This window comes from Protomyctophum bolini, assembly GCF_963924005.1.
Source record: "Protomyctophum bolini genome assembly, chromosome: 18".
NCBI lineage: Eukaryota > Metazoa > Chordata > Actinopteri > Myctophiformes > Myctophidae > Protomyctophum > Protomyctophum bolini.
In genome coordinates this window covers 12921528-12937977 of record NC_137879.1, presented here as the reverse complement: position 1 = coordinate 12937977, position 16450 = coordinate 12921528, and the positions used below count along the sequence as shown (strand labels likewise).

General features: G+C 41.6%; 1 protein-coding gene across 1 annotated transcript in view; it reads left to right on the top strand.

Annotated features, from left to right (window-relative positions):
• Positions 1 to 5687: 5687 nt before the first annotated feature.
• LOC308333171 (uncharacterized protein) overlaps positions 5688 to 16450 on the top strand; it is an 84422-nt gene continuing 73659 nt past the window's right edge. The window contains exon 1 of the mRNA XM_080789366.1: positions 5688 to 5752. The gene's annotated coding sequence lies outside the window, so the exon portion shown is untranslated. The remainder of the gene's footprint in view (positions 5753 to 16450) is intronic.

Here is a 16450-nt window from a genome sequence, read left to right as displayed (position 1 = left end):
GGTGCAGATTCTACGGAGTTCAGAGCTGAGGGCCTTTTCAACCTGCAGTTTGTTCCTGTCTGAGACCAGCAGTGCAGTCATCCGCAAACAGGAACAAGTTGCAGTCACAAGCTGATGTCATGTCGTTTACATATATTAGGAACAGTAAAGGCCCTAGTATGTTTCCTTGTGGAATGCCACTGCTCACTGGGAGGGGGGTGTTCATCATCTGTTCTGCTATCAAAACAAATTGCTTTAAGCTTATTTATCAGTATGGAGTGGTTTACGGTGTCGAAAGCATTTTGGATGTCCAGCATGACATGCCGCAGTATTTGCCAGCATCCACCTCGCGTTTGATGTAATCGCTCAAATAGAGGAGGCATGTGTCAGTGGAGTGGGATGTTCTGAACATTCGTACATTAGTTTTTGCGCAATAGTGCATTTGTTTAATCTGGCGTCAGCAAAATCATCAATGAGCCTCATCTGTAAATTTGTCAGTGTGTGTATTGTAAAATTGCTCCACCAGCAGACTATAGCCTAATAGCCACTAGACTTTAGTATTGCCTCGTTTTCAGGTCACAGTTGGATAGTCCAGTATGATGCAGACGTATCATAAATAAAATGCGTTCCTTATCTTTGTTAACAGTTTGCACATAGAGTTACATCACGTCACGCGTAATAATCTGAAATCCGTGCAAAAGGTTATGCTGAATGAGTTGGCTCATATACAACACCTACAGCCTACATAGATAAGAGATGCACTGTAACATCCAGGTCAAATGTGTACAGTGCAGGTGAGATGTGAACATAATGGAAACCTGTTGAATTTCCCCTCATTTGGAAATTATTTTAAAATGCTTTAAGATACAAAATAATAACAAAATGTCACTTTTCAAGTTTTGTCTTTTACTCTAGGCCTATAATTTATCATAGCTTATCAAATCTTATGGCCTATCTATAAGTAAGTATATAGGCCTATAGCCTATTAAGTCCCAAACAGGGCCTCCCCAGTCCCCTAGACCCTATTTGAGACTTGATACACTTACAGCTGACCTGAAATATATTTTAGGCTAGCCTTATGGGCCTCTAAACTTTAGAGTCTAAAGTATACCTGTATGAATCAAAGTCAAATCCCAAGTCTCTTAAAAAAGTATTCTCACCTATTGCTATTCATTCCGAATACTTTCATATTCATACCGAATACTCTTATCAAGTCAGAATATCACACACCTAGTTACCGGTATTAATAATGAATGTTACTGTAATTGAGCCACAACTCAATTAAATTCATTTAAATTTAAAAGGATTTATTGGCATGAGAAAACATACAAAAGGTATGTACAATTGAAAGTCAGAATCTCCAATAAATCTATTTCTATGTACCAAGATCACTCAATGTGGATAGGAATAGGAATAGTGCAAGAATATCAATCAATCAATCAAACTTTATTTATATAGCACATTTAAAACAACAGAAGCTGTACATAGGTGAGTTTTCAATAAGGATCTCAATGGACTAAGAATACACACAGTGTACAGTGTAGAGCCAACTCTACCCTTTCTGTGTCAAATAATATAATGAATTAATCTCACAAAGTCATCAAAATGTGGGTGGGATCGTTTTATATTTTATCAATTACAAAACCAAACCAAAATAAAAACTGAGTTTGACTATACAAGTGATGGTATGTTGGAGACTAGTGTGCTGCTGATCAGAAATGTTAACAGTGCCACCTTCTGGCAAAAGCTCAGAGGTACATGAAATTGGGAATGTAAAAAAAAGGGGGGAATTAAGGAATTATTCATTCATTATTCATTTTTACATTAATTGCTTTTTTCATATGGGAGGAAACAAAGATATTATACGTTATGATGACTAAGTGACTCTCTATAGCTCTCGCTCTGAGCTAGCGAGTTACTTATCTTTTAGTTCCCACAAGAAAAGGGCATATTTGGGAAATAATATGAAATACGAATGATGATTAATCATGATTCATTCAATTTTAAGGTGTGATTAATCTGATTAAAATGTGTAAACGTTTGACAATATATATATATGTGGCTAATTTATACACTATAACGGTTGAGGGAATAGTAATGACAAAGAACTGTCTCAAGTGGTCTTTATTACATGTATACGTGGATGTTATTTGACAGATGTGCTCGTGGCAAGATCTTCGAGCAACATAACATGGGAAATCAGAACACAAGTATATATTGTCTCAGTTCAACCCACTTGAGAGAGAGAAAGAGAGAGAGAGAGGGGGGGGGGGGCGGGAGGAGAGGAGATACAGATGAAGAGAGAGTTGAGGGAGTGAGACAGGCAAAGAGGTGAGGGGGAGAATGAGGAGAGAGGAAGAAGAATGCAGGGAGGACCCAACGCTATCTGTGCGTGAAGACCTTGACAAGTTTCCCAGAGTCAGAGAGAAAACATTAATATAATTGCACAGAATAATGATCAACCTTTATATTAAAGGAATACTAAATCTTAGTGAATATAATTGGTTGAAGACATTGTAACCACTGTGCCCAGAGTCACATTGTTTCTATGTATTTTTTGTTTGCAATGTTCCATTTGGATGTACTTTATTATTTTCTACCAATCCACTGGTCTATGAGATTTTGCTATTTATCCGCTGGACTATATGCTACAAGAAGCCAGTGAGATGCATGTGTTGCTATGGCAACAATCAGTGATTGAGAGACCCCGCTCACAGCTCACCTGGCTGATTGAGTGATGGGCAATCAATCACAATGTTTGGGCCACCTGGAGAGTTAATTTGACTCTGTCAGTCCAGTGTGGAGGAGAGCAAAGGGTGAGACAGACAGTCTACTGAGAAGCAAGAAGATTTATCCCAAGTCTTGCTATATTGTTCATTCGGATCTTTTGGATTTCTACCACTGGAGAAGGAGAATTTTATTTCCATTATTTCCATGGAGTTTGGATTTCTATTAAGGACGGATTTTGCAGAACAGTGTAAAGGGTGGTAAGAGGAGACCTACCACTATACACACAGCATTGACTGGTTTCCATTAGGATTTCTTTTCGGACATCTGAGTTTAGTTTTTGGACAGTGCCAGGACACTAATTGATTTGCAGAAAACGTTTTGTTTTATTTTGAACTGATTAAGTGAACATTTTGTTATTTGAAACTTTATTTTGCCTTTGATTTATTAAATTGCAGTTGGCGGTGGCCCATGCAGGTTAGAGTGTTTGGGGATAAAACAAGAGCGGCAAGGTTGAGATGGTTTAGTTCATTTGATCATATTTCAGTTTCAAGTACAAATTATACAACAATCAGCCCAGCCCAGCCCCTGAGACCCAGGGACCCAATTCAAAGGAGCTTTATTAGCATGAGAAAACATACGTTTACATTGCCAAAGCAAGTGCCAAAATATAATTATGGACTCAGGATCCAGACAAAAGACAATCAGACTGTGAAAGTGAAAACAATTATGGCTCCATGGTGTGTCTTCAACCAGGCGTCGTCTGGCCACTGGCCAGGACCGCTGACGTGAGCAGACAAGTGGGACTCATTGCCCTGCTTACTGCCCTTTGCTCCAGTTATGCGTTATGTTTTCTCCATCACAGCCAACAGATGGCAGCCGAGGCTTTTTGCTTTAGCAGCCTAACTGTAACTGTATAGCAGCTGCTGCTGCTGCTGCTGCTGCTGCTGTGACTAAAATGTATGTCTGGTGCCATGGTCTGGTTGAATATGAAACAGAGATGTAAATCCAATTAGATGAATGCTCTTGAATTGAAATTGTTGAGGTGATTATTGGATACTGGATTATAAATTGTGTATGAACTGAAAGTTTAATAACTGGATTGATTTGTTTACTTTTTGCAAACTGTTCAAATCATAAAGTATGAACCCCCACACGGTAACTCTGTTATTTCTCAGTTTTTCCAAAAATAAGAAAAGTACAGTACAGAGCACAATACAGATCACAGTGCACTGAGTACAGTAGAGTAACGATAACAATAATTGTATAGTTGCACCGCTCAGTTCACACAGGTGTGGTTGTTTTGTTTTTGTACAGGTATGTGCTCCATGGTACGCCTGTTTTCTCTCTCTCTCTCTCTCTCTCTCTCTCTCTCTCTCTCTCTCTCTCTCTCTCACTCACTCACAAATCAGTTCATCAGGCAGTTTGTTCCAAAGAGTTGCATCAGTGACCAAATGCACCATCACCAGATTTAAATTTGATTCTAGGTAGTAGGCTACTGTTGGGCGTCCTCTGCTGCAAGGTCATTGCAGTATACAGAGAAGTTCAAAGATTCAGAAGCTAAACTTTTAAGAGTCTTACAATAATTCATACTTTTGAAATCAATTCTGTATCAGGAGTATAGGAACAATATGTTCCGTTTTTCTTGTCCCAGTGAGCACTCTGGTTGCAGCATTTTGAATGATTGATGCCTTCCCAGTGTTGGGAAGCCAGTGATGGCATTACAGTAATTTAACTGGTTCGAGGTGGACCTGTTTTTCAGAGTCATGACTGAAACAAGATGTTTTGGAGATCTTATAGATGCAATTTGGGGAAGTAAGATACATTTGTGATGTCACCACAAGGAAAATATAGTCGACCAATTAAGAACTGATCCATGTGGGACCCCACAAGAAAAACTGTTTAAAATATTGATATTTTATCATTTACACTATTTAATCAGTCAGGCTGGTGTGGCCTAATCTCTAAACATATTGCAAGGCTATAGCCTAATTGTATTTTTAACTAAAACAGACCATGATTTGACAATAGTGGATTAATAAACAGAATGAGGAATGCAAAAAAATCATTTCAGCATGCATTGCTTCAAAAAGTAGCTTGATAATTTATGTTATGTTATTCGGATCTAATTTACTTCATAAAGTAGGCCTATGGTAGCCCATAGTAGTAGGCCTAGGTTTTGCCATTCTTTTACCAAAAGGAATGCTGCCAGAAAGAAAATGAATAGCCTATAGCCTACTACAAGCCTATATTATTATGTGCACTGTTGGCTATATGTTCCATACCCACCAAAATAAGTGACGTTGACAGTGTTGCATAACCACGTGTTGGCTAATTACCGAGTGTCCAACACGTGAAACCGGTATTAAGCGGTAAGGAAAACCGAATGAAAGTGACTACATAAAACGACCTGTGACGACGACGTAGGCCTATAGCTTTAATGAGACATATTTTGTGCAGCACCATATGTCTATATCAACTTATATTTGACATTGCGGGGTGTGTTTCTGAGACTTGCTAAATTACGCCACACGGTTATAGCCTACCTGAATAATTCGTCGTACCTCCTGCAGGTGATTGAGTGCTGAGTGCTGGGTGCTGATGCTGACGAGGAGCAGGGACTGCATGGGCATGCTCCTGCCGTTTGGGGAGGGGAGGGAGTGAGGAAGAGATGGGGGGTGGGAGAGAGTGTAGCCTATCATATTGTGTTGATATGATGTCTAGAAACTGGAGTTGAACCTTCCACTGCATCTTTCCTCTTCGTAACAACTTCAGGAGGAGCTGTCCGTTTCAGAACCATGCACACGTTGACGCGGTCGCCTTTCAACATCGCGTCTATTTCAACTTGACGTGAAACAGACGTAGCCTACCTCACGTACCACAGGATCAGTCTAAATGTGGACTGCAGTGGCAATATCAGCGTGTTGCCTGCAGTAGACCGTGTTCTAGGCTAACCGCATCTCTGATCATCTCTGGCACCCCGACAGGGATGTTGTATACCGGTACATGTGGACACAGTCAGCCAGCACGGATAATAACTGATTTGGTAAGTATAAACTGTCTGTTATTTAAAGGGGGGTTCGTGTTTTTATGTTTAGCTTATAGCGACTTGCCATGGTGTATCGCCGATACATCAGCAGCAGTGAGAAAGAGCATAGCCTATAACTTGAGACATTGAACGTTGCTTTGCGAAAAAAATGCGGCCATCGTCATGATAAACCTGTAGGACACGCAACCTCTAAAGAGGTCATATACTATGAATGGGAATCCTTACCAAACACTGTCTACTGCCATAAACTCATCTTCATGCAACACCACCGATAGCTTTACATAGCTTGTGTTAAGTTTTGCCCTTGGCTCGAAAAGTTGGCATAGGGAGCGATATATGTAGCCTAGCTTTGTGTGACTGTGTGTGTGTGTGTGTGTGTGTGTGCGTGTGTGTGTGCGCGCGCGCGTGTGTGTGTGTGTGTGTGTGTGTGTGTGTGTGAGAGAGAAATGTTTTTAATTTCTGTCTATATTTGAAGGCCCTCTGTAACTGAGCACCACCTGTATTATCGACACCTGTGTAACAAAGTCATATTGTTAAATTGGATAACCAAATCGAAAACTGATGGACTCACCTGCTGCTACACACACATTGCTGCACATACATTCATAGAATGCTGCTGATGATAAATGATACTGCAGAGTTCTGCTTTGCAGCTTAGGGGACAAATCCTGTCAAATGTTTGCCTGGTCAGGAGGGACAGAGTTGTCCCCACAGCCAAGGGCTGCATACCGTGGTTTGTCTTCATTTGTTTCTGTTTATGAAGTGCCCTTTCTGGGGGATCGGTCTGGCCTACTCCTCCTAGCCACAAGTGATTGGATGATACAGGTGGAAGACAGATTGTATTCTTCTGGACACAGGAAGGGAGGAGAGAGTCGGGGCCAGAGAGAATGTCCGAACAAAGAGAGATTCTCACACACACACACACACACACACACACACACACACACACACACACACACACACACACACACACACACACACACACACACACACACACACACACACCCAACACCTTTCCATATCTGCTTGACTGAAAGCAATTTGCCCTAGGCTAAGTAACAGCAGTAAATGGTGCATGCCGCTAGATCGACATTACAAATGTTTAGTATGCATTGGTCTCATCATTTTCATCACGGCAATCATCAGCAAGTGACTGTGAAGCATTGATGTTGGTGTATCCAGCTAAATATACAACATCATTGTTTTTCATGCATTTTCTACAAACCCGGATAACGGTGATCAATTTTAGTTTTCACTTTCACACAGTTTTCTTCACTTTTGTATACATCCCTATAGTCCATGGACAAATGTGCCAGAGTAAACCAGGAGTCACTAATCCAAGTACAGAACATATTGGGCCTTGGTTATGGAGCTTGATGGCTTTACAAATCAGTTTACATTCTCCGCGAATTAACAAGTGTTGTGATTGGTCGGGAAAATATCGTATCTGGGGGAAATGCATCTGACGGATATTCCGGAGGATACAACCGCCGATAGCTTCTCTGCCTTAGGTTGTGACCAGGCTTTTCTTTTCGCAGATAAGTGAGCCTGGGACCGAGGCTAGGCGGGAGTGGTTCATCATGTATGGAGTCTTAATAAATTGTCACTGGAATAATATAGAGGTTGGCCATCAAACTCGTCTTCCCAGCGAGTGCTGATGGAGCAGCAGAGCACATAAAAGCTTGTTCTTTCCTCTTTCCAAAGTAGTTGTTTTTCTCTCTCACACTCTCACATTTGGTGCCCTCTCACTTGGCCTTCTAACTACCTACTACTGCCTCTACCGTCTTTCTCATCACTTTCTTTCTGCCGGGTCTTGTTGTTTTTGTGTGTGTGGTTGTTGTTTTTAAGGGATTCATGAATGGAGGTCCAAGGTGGAGTAGACAGATGGCCAAAACATTAAATCCCATACTGTGCTAAATTTCTTCATGCTTAATTTTCAAATTTAGAAAGTATCATTAAAGGAAGCACAGAGGAACTGTAACAAATTGTCTCGTGGTATATTCAATCCAAGCCTACAGCGAGAGAGCTCAGAATGATGTTTTTTGGACGGGTGGTAGTGGGTGCACGTTTGAGAGGTGGGAGCGCTGGCCATGAATAGAGCCTGTTAGCACTGGATTATCCATTAGCATTTTACAATTCTGCCGCGTTCCCCCTGTAATGAGGGGGTCTGCTGCTCCAATCTGTGGGTCTCTTTCGCTGTGCTGGCTGTGTTGCAGATGGAAAGCTTCGCAGTGGCCTGGATCCTGCCGTGATTAATGAAATGCAAATCTGTTAAAGAGCCACTCTCTCCTCCTTGTTACATGCCGAAATGCCTCCTCACACTGATCTGTTGTTTGGGGCCTCGTGTTGGTCTGTGGGAGAGAGCCAGTGGAATGAGTTAGGAGATGTGGGCTTCACTTCCCTTCCCTTCCCTTGGCATGCACAGGCTGTTTGTCAAGTAACATTTCATTGCCAGTAATTGATTTAGACTGCTGCTTAATGGTCACAACAATGTCCTCCTCAAACTATTTAACTGTAATTAACTAGAATTTCGTGCGCGCTTCGCGCGCACTCATCCCAGAGCTACTTCGCCACGCACTATGGGAAGAAAGAAATGGCGGGAGTTGACTCCACATGTAGTAACGGATGGGTTATTGGAAATGTACCATTGTTTTGTCGTGAATATTTCCACAGCCTAATTACTAAAGGATTGTGACTGTGGGACAGACATACAGTCTGACATACAATAGGCTACACGTGTGCACAGTGAAGAAACAATGACCTATATGCCCAGATTTCTTAAATTAACATAGTTGGATTTGAACAGAAAGACAATGCCATAAATCAGTCAAAGTAAGTGACAGACTCAACAGTAGCACACAGCATGCAAGGCAGCGATGCATGCATGCAAACATGTTTGTCCAGCTGAGATTTAGTGTCTCCATCTCTCTGTGGAAGAGGTTGCACATGACCTGTACGGCCACACTGAGGCGCTCCAACACAAACACAGACACAAAACAACACCACGCTGTTTGTCCAGTTGACCCAAATCAACACCAATACCTAGCCTGTTTGTCCAAAACACAGTATCTGCTGGCCACGTTTCTACTTCGCCACAACCTAATGTTAGTAACAAATGTAGGGGAGAGCCGCCAAGGTTGTAACGCTTCACGGTTGTAACATGGACGTTATATCTTGATTGGTCAACGCCACCATGACGCCATGGCGTCAGTATGTGTACAGCAACGTACTCTACGTGCCCAGGAAGTTTGAAGTGTTTACCTTCAAAATGCGTATAATTTTACACCTGGAGTATATGTGTGCTACAATTTTTGTCTTTGGTGTTGGTGAATAAAAATCCACATGGATGTGTTCATGCTTATGTTCTTCATTAGTTTGCATGGTGTTTAGACGGAATTCACGTTCATTCTGGTCTGTAAGCAACTGCAAAGAAAACTTGCAAAAGCGGGTCATTTGTAACATGTGTTACAAATGGTCCGCTTCCATTCAATGGGATATGTAATATTTACATATTTGACATATTGGCCAATATTATATGTTCTGAAATTGTATTGTATTGTGTAGTGTATTCGAAAAGTAGTTTAGGGTTGTATAACATTGTACAACTCAATCAATCAAACGTTTGTTTAATGAATGTATTGCCCCATTGAAAAAAAAGAAAAGGCCAAACTGGTACACCCGATACTATTTAATATTTCCCTTATGTTTGATATTTTCTTATCACATCCATGGTATGAAAACAATGCTAAGGAGTTGCTTCAATGAAATATAATTGCTTTAAGCTGAAAACGGGTTATTAGTTATTATGTGTAGTGTAGTGTAGTCAACATGTTAAGGCTCATACACACTGCCCGGTATTTGCTGCGATTATGCTTTCGGGGAGCATTGTTGGCACTGGCCGACAAAAACCCCTGATCTGACGTTAAGTGGTGCCCAAATGGTAGATCACGATCTACAAAGGCTTTGCAGGTAGACCACATGACATGGCAGTAAAAATATATATAATTTTAATAAAAAAAACGTTTTTTGCATCTTCCGCTTTAGATGAACTGAAATGACTTGAGTGATTGACATGAAAAAGGGCCTGTCAGCTCAAACACACAATGCAATACTTGTTGTTGCTTACAATCATCAGTAGCAAAGTCAAATACCAACAAAAATGAAAGCCTACGATTTGCATTGTCCCCCCTCTATTTCCCATTCCATGTGCGTTTGTCTTATATGTAGCCTATATGAAAGGCCCCGCAATTACATTTTGTCACTATTTGCAGCAATGGGATGATAGTTTTATTTGGTGGGTATGTTGAGCTGGTCGTTTTGAAAGTAGCTCTCAAGTCCATAAAACAAACTAACATAGGCTACTTCTCTATAAGCAGAATCATGAATAGGCCTATTTAATTGATACAAAAGGAGAAGAGAGAGAGAGAGAGAGCAATGTGTTTGTGTCTCAAACTTTGTCTAATATTGTTTTAGAGCAGTGGTTCTCAAACATTGTCATGGCAAGAGCAAAGGACCCCCAAAATTTTTTCAATGTACAAAAATAATCCCAAAATTGCGCATCTATAAATTCTAAGCATGTGAGCCGGGACTGTGTGTGTGTGTGTGTGTGTGTATATACATTCCGTCTGTAATTCCCTGTAGGCTTCACGTGAATAATGTTGTGTGCGCGCGTGCGGAGAAATAGTTATTTAATGAATCGCATGTTGGTGTGTGTGTGTGTGGGGGGGGGGCCTTACAGGCGTGCATGTGCGTGTGTGTGCGTGCAGGCGTATGTATACATTAGGGCTGTCACGATTCGCCTAGTCCACGATTCAATTCAATTTTGGATTTGCAGCTCACGATTCGATTCGATGTTCGATTCGCTATCACGATTCGCCTAGTCCACGATTCAATTCAATGTTCGATTTGAAGCTCACGATTTGCTTCGATGTTTGATTAAATTTTTTGAATCTATTTTTTTAAAACCTTCTTTTTCAGCATTGAGGGCTATATTCATTATAATTTAGGCCAATATCTTGGTTTGTAAAGAAAAACACTTGTTTCCCAATAAGTCACATTTATTTTCTATAAATAACAAATCAGAATGAGAATAAGAAAAGGTTTAACAACTTTGGGTTTTATGCCCTAACATTTTTTAAATGTTTCTTTAAGATGAGATGACTTGTAACATTCTTGTTAAGCTCTAAGTAAGTAAATGAAAGAAAAAAGAAGAAAAGACAAATAGTATATAGACCCATCTGTTGTTAGTTCAAGTATTAAATACTAATTTAAGTGTGTAATTTCACTTATACACTACCTGGTTATAAATAGCTGCAGTCGGCTACACCATTTTATGCAGTATTTTATACTATTTCTATTTAGTGTACATTTAGTGGATGTGGCTTACATCCGGTCTAAAGCCCACCCACTGTATGCGCTGATTTCCATACACAATCCGTATCCTCCCCTCACCGGATGTTGAATTAACAGTACTAACGGCCATATATTTGACGATCTTTTAAACAAAACGATTTTAACGGGCAACGTTGCACATGTATTATTAGTTTTATACATTTTAGGAGTGAAAACATGTGTGAGTTTCTTTTCCACACTTATTTCCGTGTATCATCGTCGTCGCTGTCTACAACAGCACTGGCCATGGTGAAACGCAACAGCCGTCTCGTTCTCTCACTTGTCAACTCCTCTCTGTGTGTGTGTGTGTGTGTGTGTGTGTGTGTGTGTGACTGTGTGTGTGTGTGTGTGTGGCACTGCTCCGATACAGTTGGATTTTCGTCTCTTTGTTTTCTCCATGCATTCGCATGGGCGGAATGGCCCGGCCGCTCGCGGAAGTAAATTGGCTGTGTGGCGAAAATAGGCAAAGTGATCGGTGTAAGGGTGATATTTTGGCCCAATCCGATTATTGACAAAGAACAATGTTGATGTAACTAAGGGAATCGTCGAGTCATTTTTTTTGTAAATAAAGAGATTTAGATGGAATAAGCGAAATAGCGATCGTATAATCTCTCCTGTTCCTTCTGTCTCTCATCAATGTCCTGCGCGAGATCAGATTCTGTGCTGCGCGAGATGACATTGTCAAGCTAGTGTGGGGGCGGGGCTGGTAAGAGAGGGCAGTGTTGCCAGGTTTGCGAATTGTAAGCGAGTTGCAGTGTATGCAAGTAGCGTGGTTAAATTCCTTGTGTTGTGGCAACAGCGTAGGGCGCAGCAAATACGACATTGAGGGGTAGAAACCATCCCGGGCGCGTGGTTCATGTAACATGTGTGTCACTGTGAAAGACTGGCCCCATTAAGTGAACGTAGTTGGCGTAGTAGACGCCAACATGACGATTTTGGTAGACGCCAACATGACGATTGTGACGTAGGCTGTTGACGTTGAGCAATAACAGCGTGTTTCATAAAAGTAATATTTGCAGAGTAAATGAGACACTTGAACGGCTAAAAAATAGGCTATGTCAGTGCGGGGAGTGTGCCGAATTTATTTTGCATATAGAGATGTGTGGTGAAAGTGTGGTTCGGTCGGAGATAGAGCATGAAGAATGAGTATGGGTACACCTTTTCACTTGTATATATAGATAGCATGATATACACAGGTTGGTTCAAACTGGGGTTAATTGAAGAATTTAAGATAACTTTGCACAGATCGGAAGCCTTGCAATGCAACGTCTTTACACTTTAAATTTGAGTTTACTGTTTTAATTGCATTGTGCACTCAGAAGGTTTGAGTTTGGAATGATTCATGGAATATATATATAACCTTGTAGTCTGTTTTCATTATACACTTGGCAAGTGGAGAGAGAGAGAGAGAGAGAGAGAGAAGGGATAATGGGGACTCTATCTCCATTATTTTTCATCAGTTGCTTGATACAGTTTGTCACTTCTTTATAACATTTGAGAGGAAGTGTATTTTAAAATCCAATCGATCAATGGCTGATATTGTTTCTCTTTGTATGACTCTACTGAGGGCATCGGCCAAAAAAGATTGCCATGGTGGTGGAAGCAATCAACGTAATCCTTTAATTCGATTGTCCTTAACGTTATTGGTTTGAAAATAGCACAGAGGGCAAGGGTCGAAGGAGCTCTGTTTGTTTCCATACTGCGTGCTACAGGCTGCTTAATGCCGCGGTGCTTTTAAAAATCTCGTCCGCATCTGCTAGAGGAGTGCTGACACTGCTGTAAGGTGTAAAAGCTGGCTTGGTTTGTTTGGTGCAGAGTGCAGAGACATTCCACTGGTGATAGTAGCCCATCAGTTTATTCACCATCTATGGTGAAATAAAATTACACTACTGTATACACTTGATATTTAAGGTGCCACTCTATGATAAATGCTGTAATACTAAAGGTGAATGGTCTTGTTATTTATACAGGACCTATATCCCAACCACTCAAAGTACTACAATTTAAACACATTCACACAGGAGGCAACCAAACAGGGCACCAATCTCCTTGTCAGGAGCACTTCGGGATCGTCTTGCTCCAGGAGGAGTCTGTGATTGATTTTTTGAGATTATTATTCTTTGTGTGTGTGTGTGTGTGTGTGTGTGTGTGTGTGTGTGTGTGTGTGTGTGTGTGTGTGTGTGTGTGTGTGTGTGTGTGTGTGTGTGTGTGTGTGTGTGTGTGTGTGTGTGTGTGTGTGTGTGTGTGTGTGTGTGTGTGTGTGTGTGTGTGTGTGTGTGTGTGTGTGTGTGTGTGTGTGTGTGTGTGTGTGTGTGTGTGTGTGTGTGTGTGTGTGTGTGTGTGTGTGTGTGTGTGTGTGTGTGTGTGTGTGTGCTCGCGTGCATGCGCTGTGTGATTGAAGTTAATCTTCTGTCAAGTGGGCATTAGGTAATGTTTTTCCAGCAGCCCTGTCCACATGATTAGCCATCACAGACAACCACTGTTTCGACGTCTCAGACATCGGGCATATTTAAAAAGATGAGTTGCTCGCTCTAAGGACTAACTAGAGGCTATGGGCTAAAGATGCCCAGCTGGCCCTGCTGTCCCTCCGGATAGCTGTGGCCATGCAGTAAGACCTTACCTTACAGCATGAGTTTTGACTGGCTGACATCCAGGACGCATGCATCATCGCCTTGGACCTACTCAAACACTATACCCAGGGCCCGTTTCTTAAACCATAGCTCGTCAGACTTTATGCACAACTCTAAACATTCTGGGCCCTTTTCCAAACATTCTGGGCCCTTTTCCTTTTAACCAACATAGGAACCACTATGCCATGGATTACTATTAGCTAGAGGCATACGTGGTTCCGGACAAGAGTGCGTCAGAAGTTAGTCACTGAAATGTTCTGAGAGTTTGGTGTGCCAGAGTCTCTAGTACACCCCCAGAGTGACTGGCTGGTAGAGTGATTTAACCACACTCTAGCTACCCAGCTCGCCATTCTCTCCGACCACCGATGGAGAAACTGGGACCTCAACTTGCCCATGGTCTTGTGGGCACGTTGCACCCCAGCTGGCTTTATATACAGCATAGAAGTGTGAACACCAGTGGAACTCGCTTTTGGGCCATGAGCTTGAGTCAGAACTATAGAATGTGTGGACTACTTCACTCATCTACATGAGCAATTACGAGAGACTGATACTTTAACTCACTCAAGCTCTGTAAAGGCCATGCATTGTGCTAGCAAAAAATCTCTGACGTGGTATTTTGGGTGCAGCTGGTAGATGGCCCTAAGGTAGTAGTCCATCAGGACTGTGGCACTTTATCAACCCCTTGCCAGCACAGAAGAAACCCAAATGGATGCAGCGAGACCACCCACAGCGGACAACCCTCACACTGGAAGACCCAAGGCTGGGCTCTGGGAAGTGAAGGAGGCATTTGCCTCAACACCTCTGAGACTTCATGTTGGATGCATGTAGTATCAGGGTGTTGCCAATGGGACCGTGAGGGATTTATTTACCAGCATCCCTCTAGGCGCACACGCACACAAGCCCTACTTTACAGCCACTACTAAATGGCGCTAGGCCCGGCGCAATTATCATTGCTATGTTTACAACTTACGCAGTTAGTCATTTTCACACCCAGCGCCCACGTTGTAATACGCTGTAATTGCCAACTTGCTAACTTGGCCCATCTGTGCGCTGATGGGTGTTAGTTTTAAAGTTTGTGGTTTGGCATTGCTATCTTACGTACAGTGATAAAGGTTTAATAGCGATTAATGCAGCTTAGACACAGCCCCAAGCTGGTCTTAAACCCAGCACAGTGAGAGCGCAAATATTTTCTTATTATTTAGCATAGCTGCAGGAAGTTGTTTTTGTGTGTAGACCTCAAGCATTTTTCTTAAACATTGTTTTTTTTAATTTATGGAATTTCTTCGATTTGTCTTTCATTTCTTCAGGAAATCATTACATTTAGTTTTTAATTCATGAAAAATGTTGCTTTTTTGGGAATGTTTTTTTTTAAGGTTTTGAAATAATGATTCAAAACAAAATGTAGGTAACAAAATATAGAGGGACCCATGCAAATGGGTCCGCGGACCAGAAGTGGGTCACAACCCAATGTTTGGGAACCCGACTGCCCGTTTACACCATGGACTCAAATTCTGGTGAATTAGTTTGGCTGTTGTTCTATAAGAGACGTATAGACTTTGACATTTTAATAAGACAGGCAATAACAATACTTTATTCTCTCACTCTCTCTCTCTTAATTGTCTCTTTCTGGTGTAGGCAGCCAAAAAGAAGGCTGTTACATTTAACCCATTTTGACCTGAAAAAATGTTCGCTCTGAAAGAATATGTATTCAAAGATTTGTGCCTGCACATTTTCACGATTTTTCAAAAATAGCAGACCTACAAGCTTGTAGCCACTCGGTGGCGCGCTATGAGCTTGTAGATCTGATATTTTTCAATAGCAATAGTATAACATAATGCTTAGTTAAAACACCAAAACGGGTTCCCTTCCAGAATGGGTTAAAATCATAAGCTTTGGGGTGCCGATGCTAGTGGTTTAGGCGTGTACCACATAGAGGCTGTGATGCAACCTGACAGTGAGTCCCAGGGTTTGATTCCCGAGCCCTGCCATGTCATTCCCTGTCTCTTTTCCTGTCAAATACTATCTACTATCAATAAATGCAGAAAAATTATAATAATAATCAGGAAGGAATTAACAATCAGGTTTAACAGATTACAGAGAATGTTATGGAAGGGAATATATTTAGAAGTGCGGAATGAGGATCTTATGGGAACGGGGAACGTCATTCATCACATACTCTCCCATATCCCATATTGCCGCACACACAGCGGCGCATGAGGACTACATGTCCTCAGCACCAGTTCCCGTGGCTGTGCTATTTAGATTTAGAGGGTTTGGGGATAGGGTTCGTATGGGGCTCTATGGTCGGAATATTGGATAGTCGGCTTTCTGGGTGTCGGATTATTGGGACGTCGGGCTAACGCTACGCTCCCGCTATTTAGAGAGTGCATTCGGATTAAGATGTGCTCCTCGGGGGGTTAACAATTTGCACGCACAGCTTACAATCAAAATCCTTTTTAATTCAACACAACACTTCCTGTTCAACCATGGTAGAAAGATGACATCATGCAGAGGGACTCAGCTTTGAGGTTCAATCATTAACTAATGATGATCTTGGCCAGATTGTCCATATACTGTTATAATACATAATAATAACAATGTCTACAGGTATGTGCATCTTTTGAGACCAGAGCAGTGAGGAGAGAGATAGAGGGAGAGAAAACAGCAGTTTATT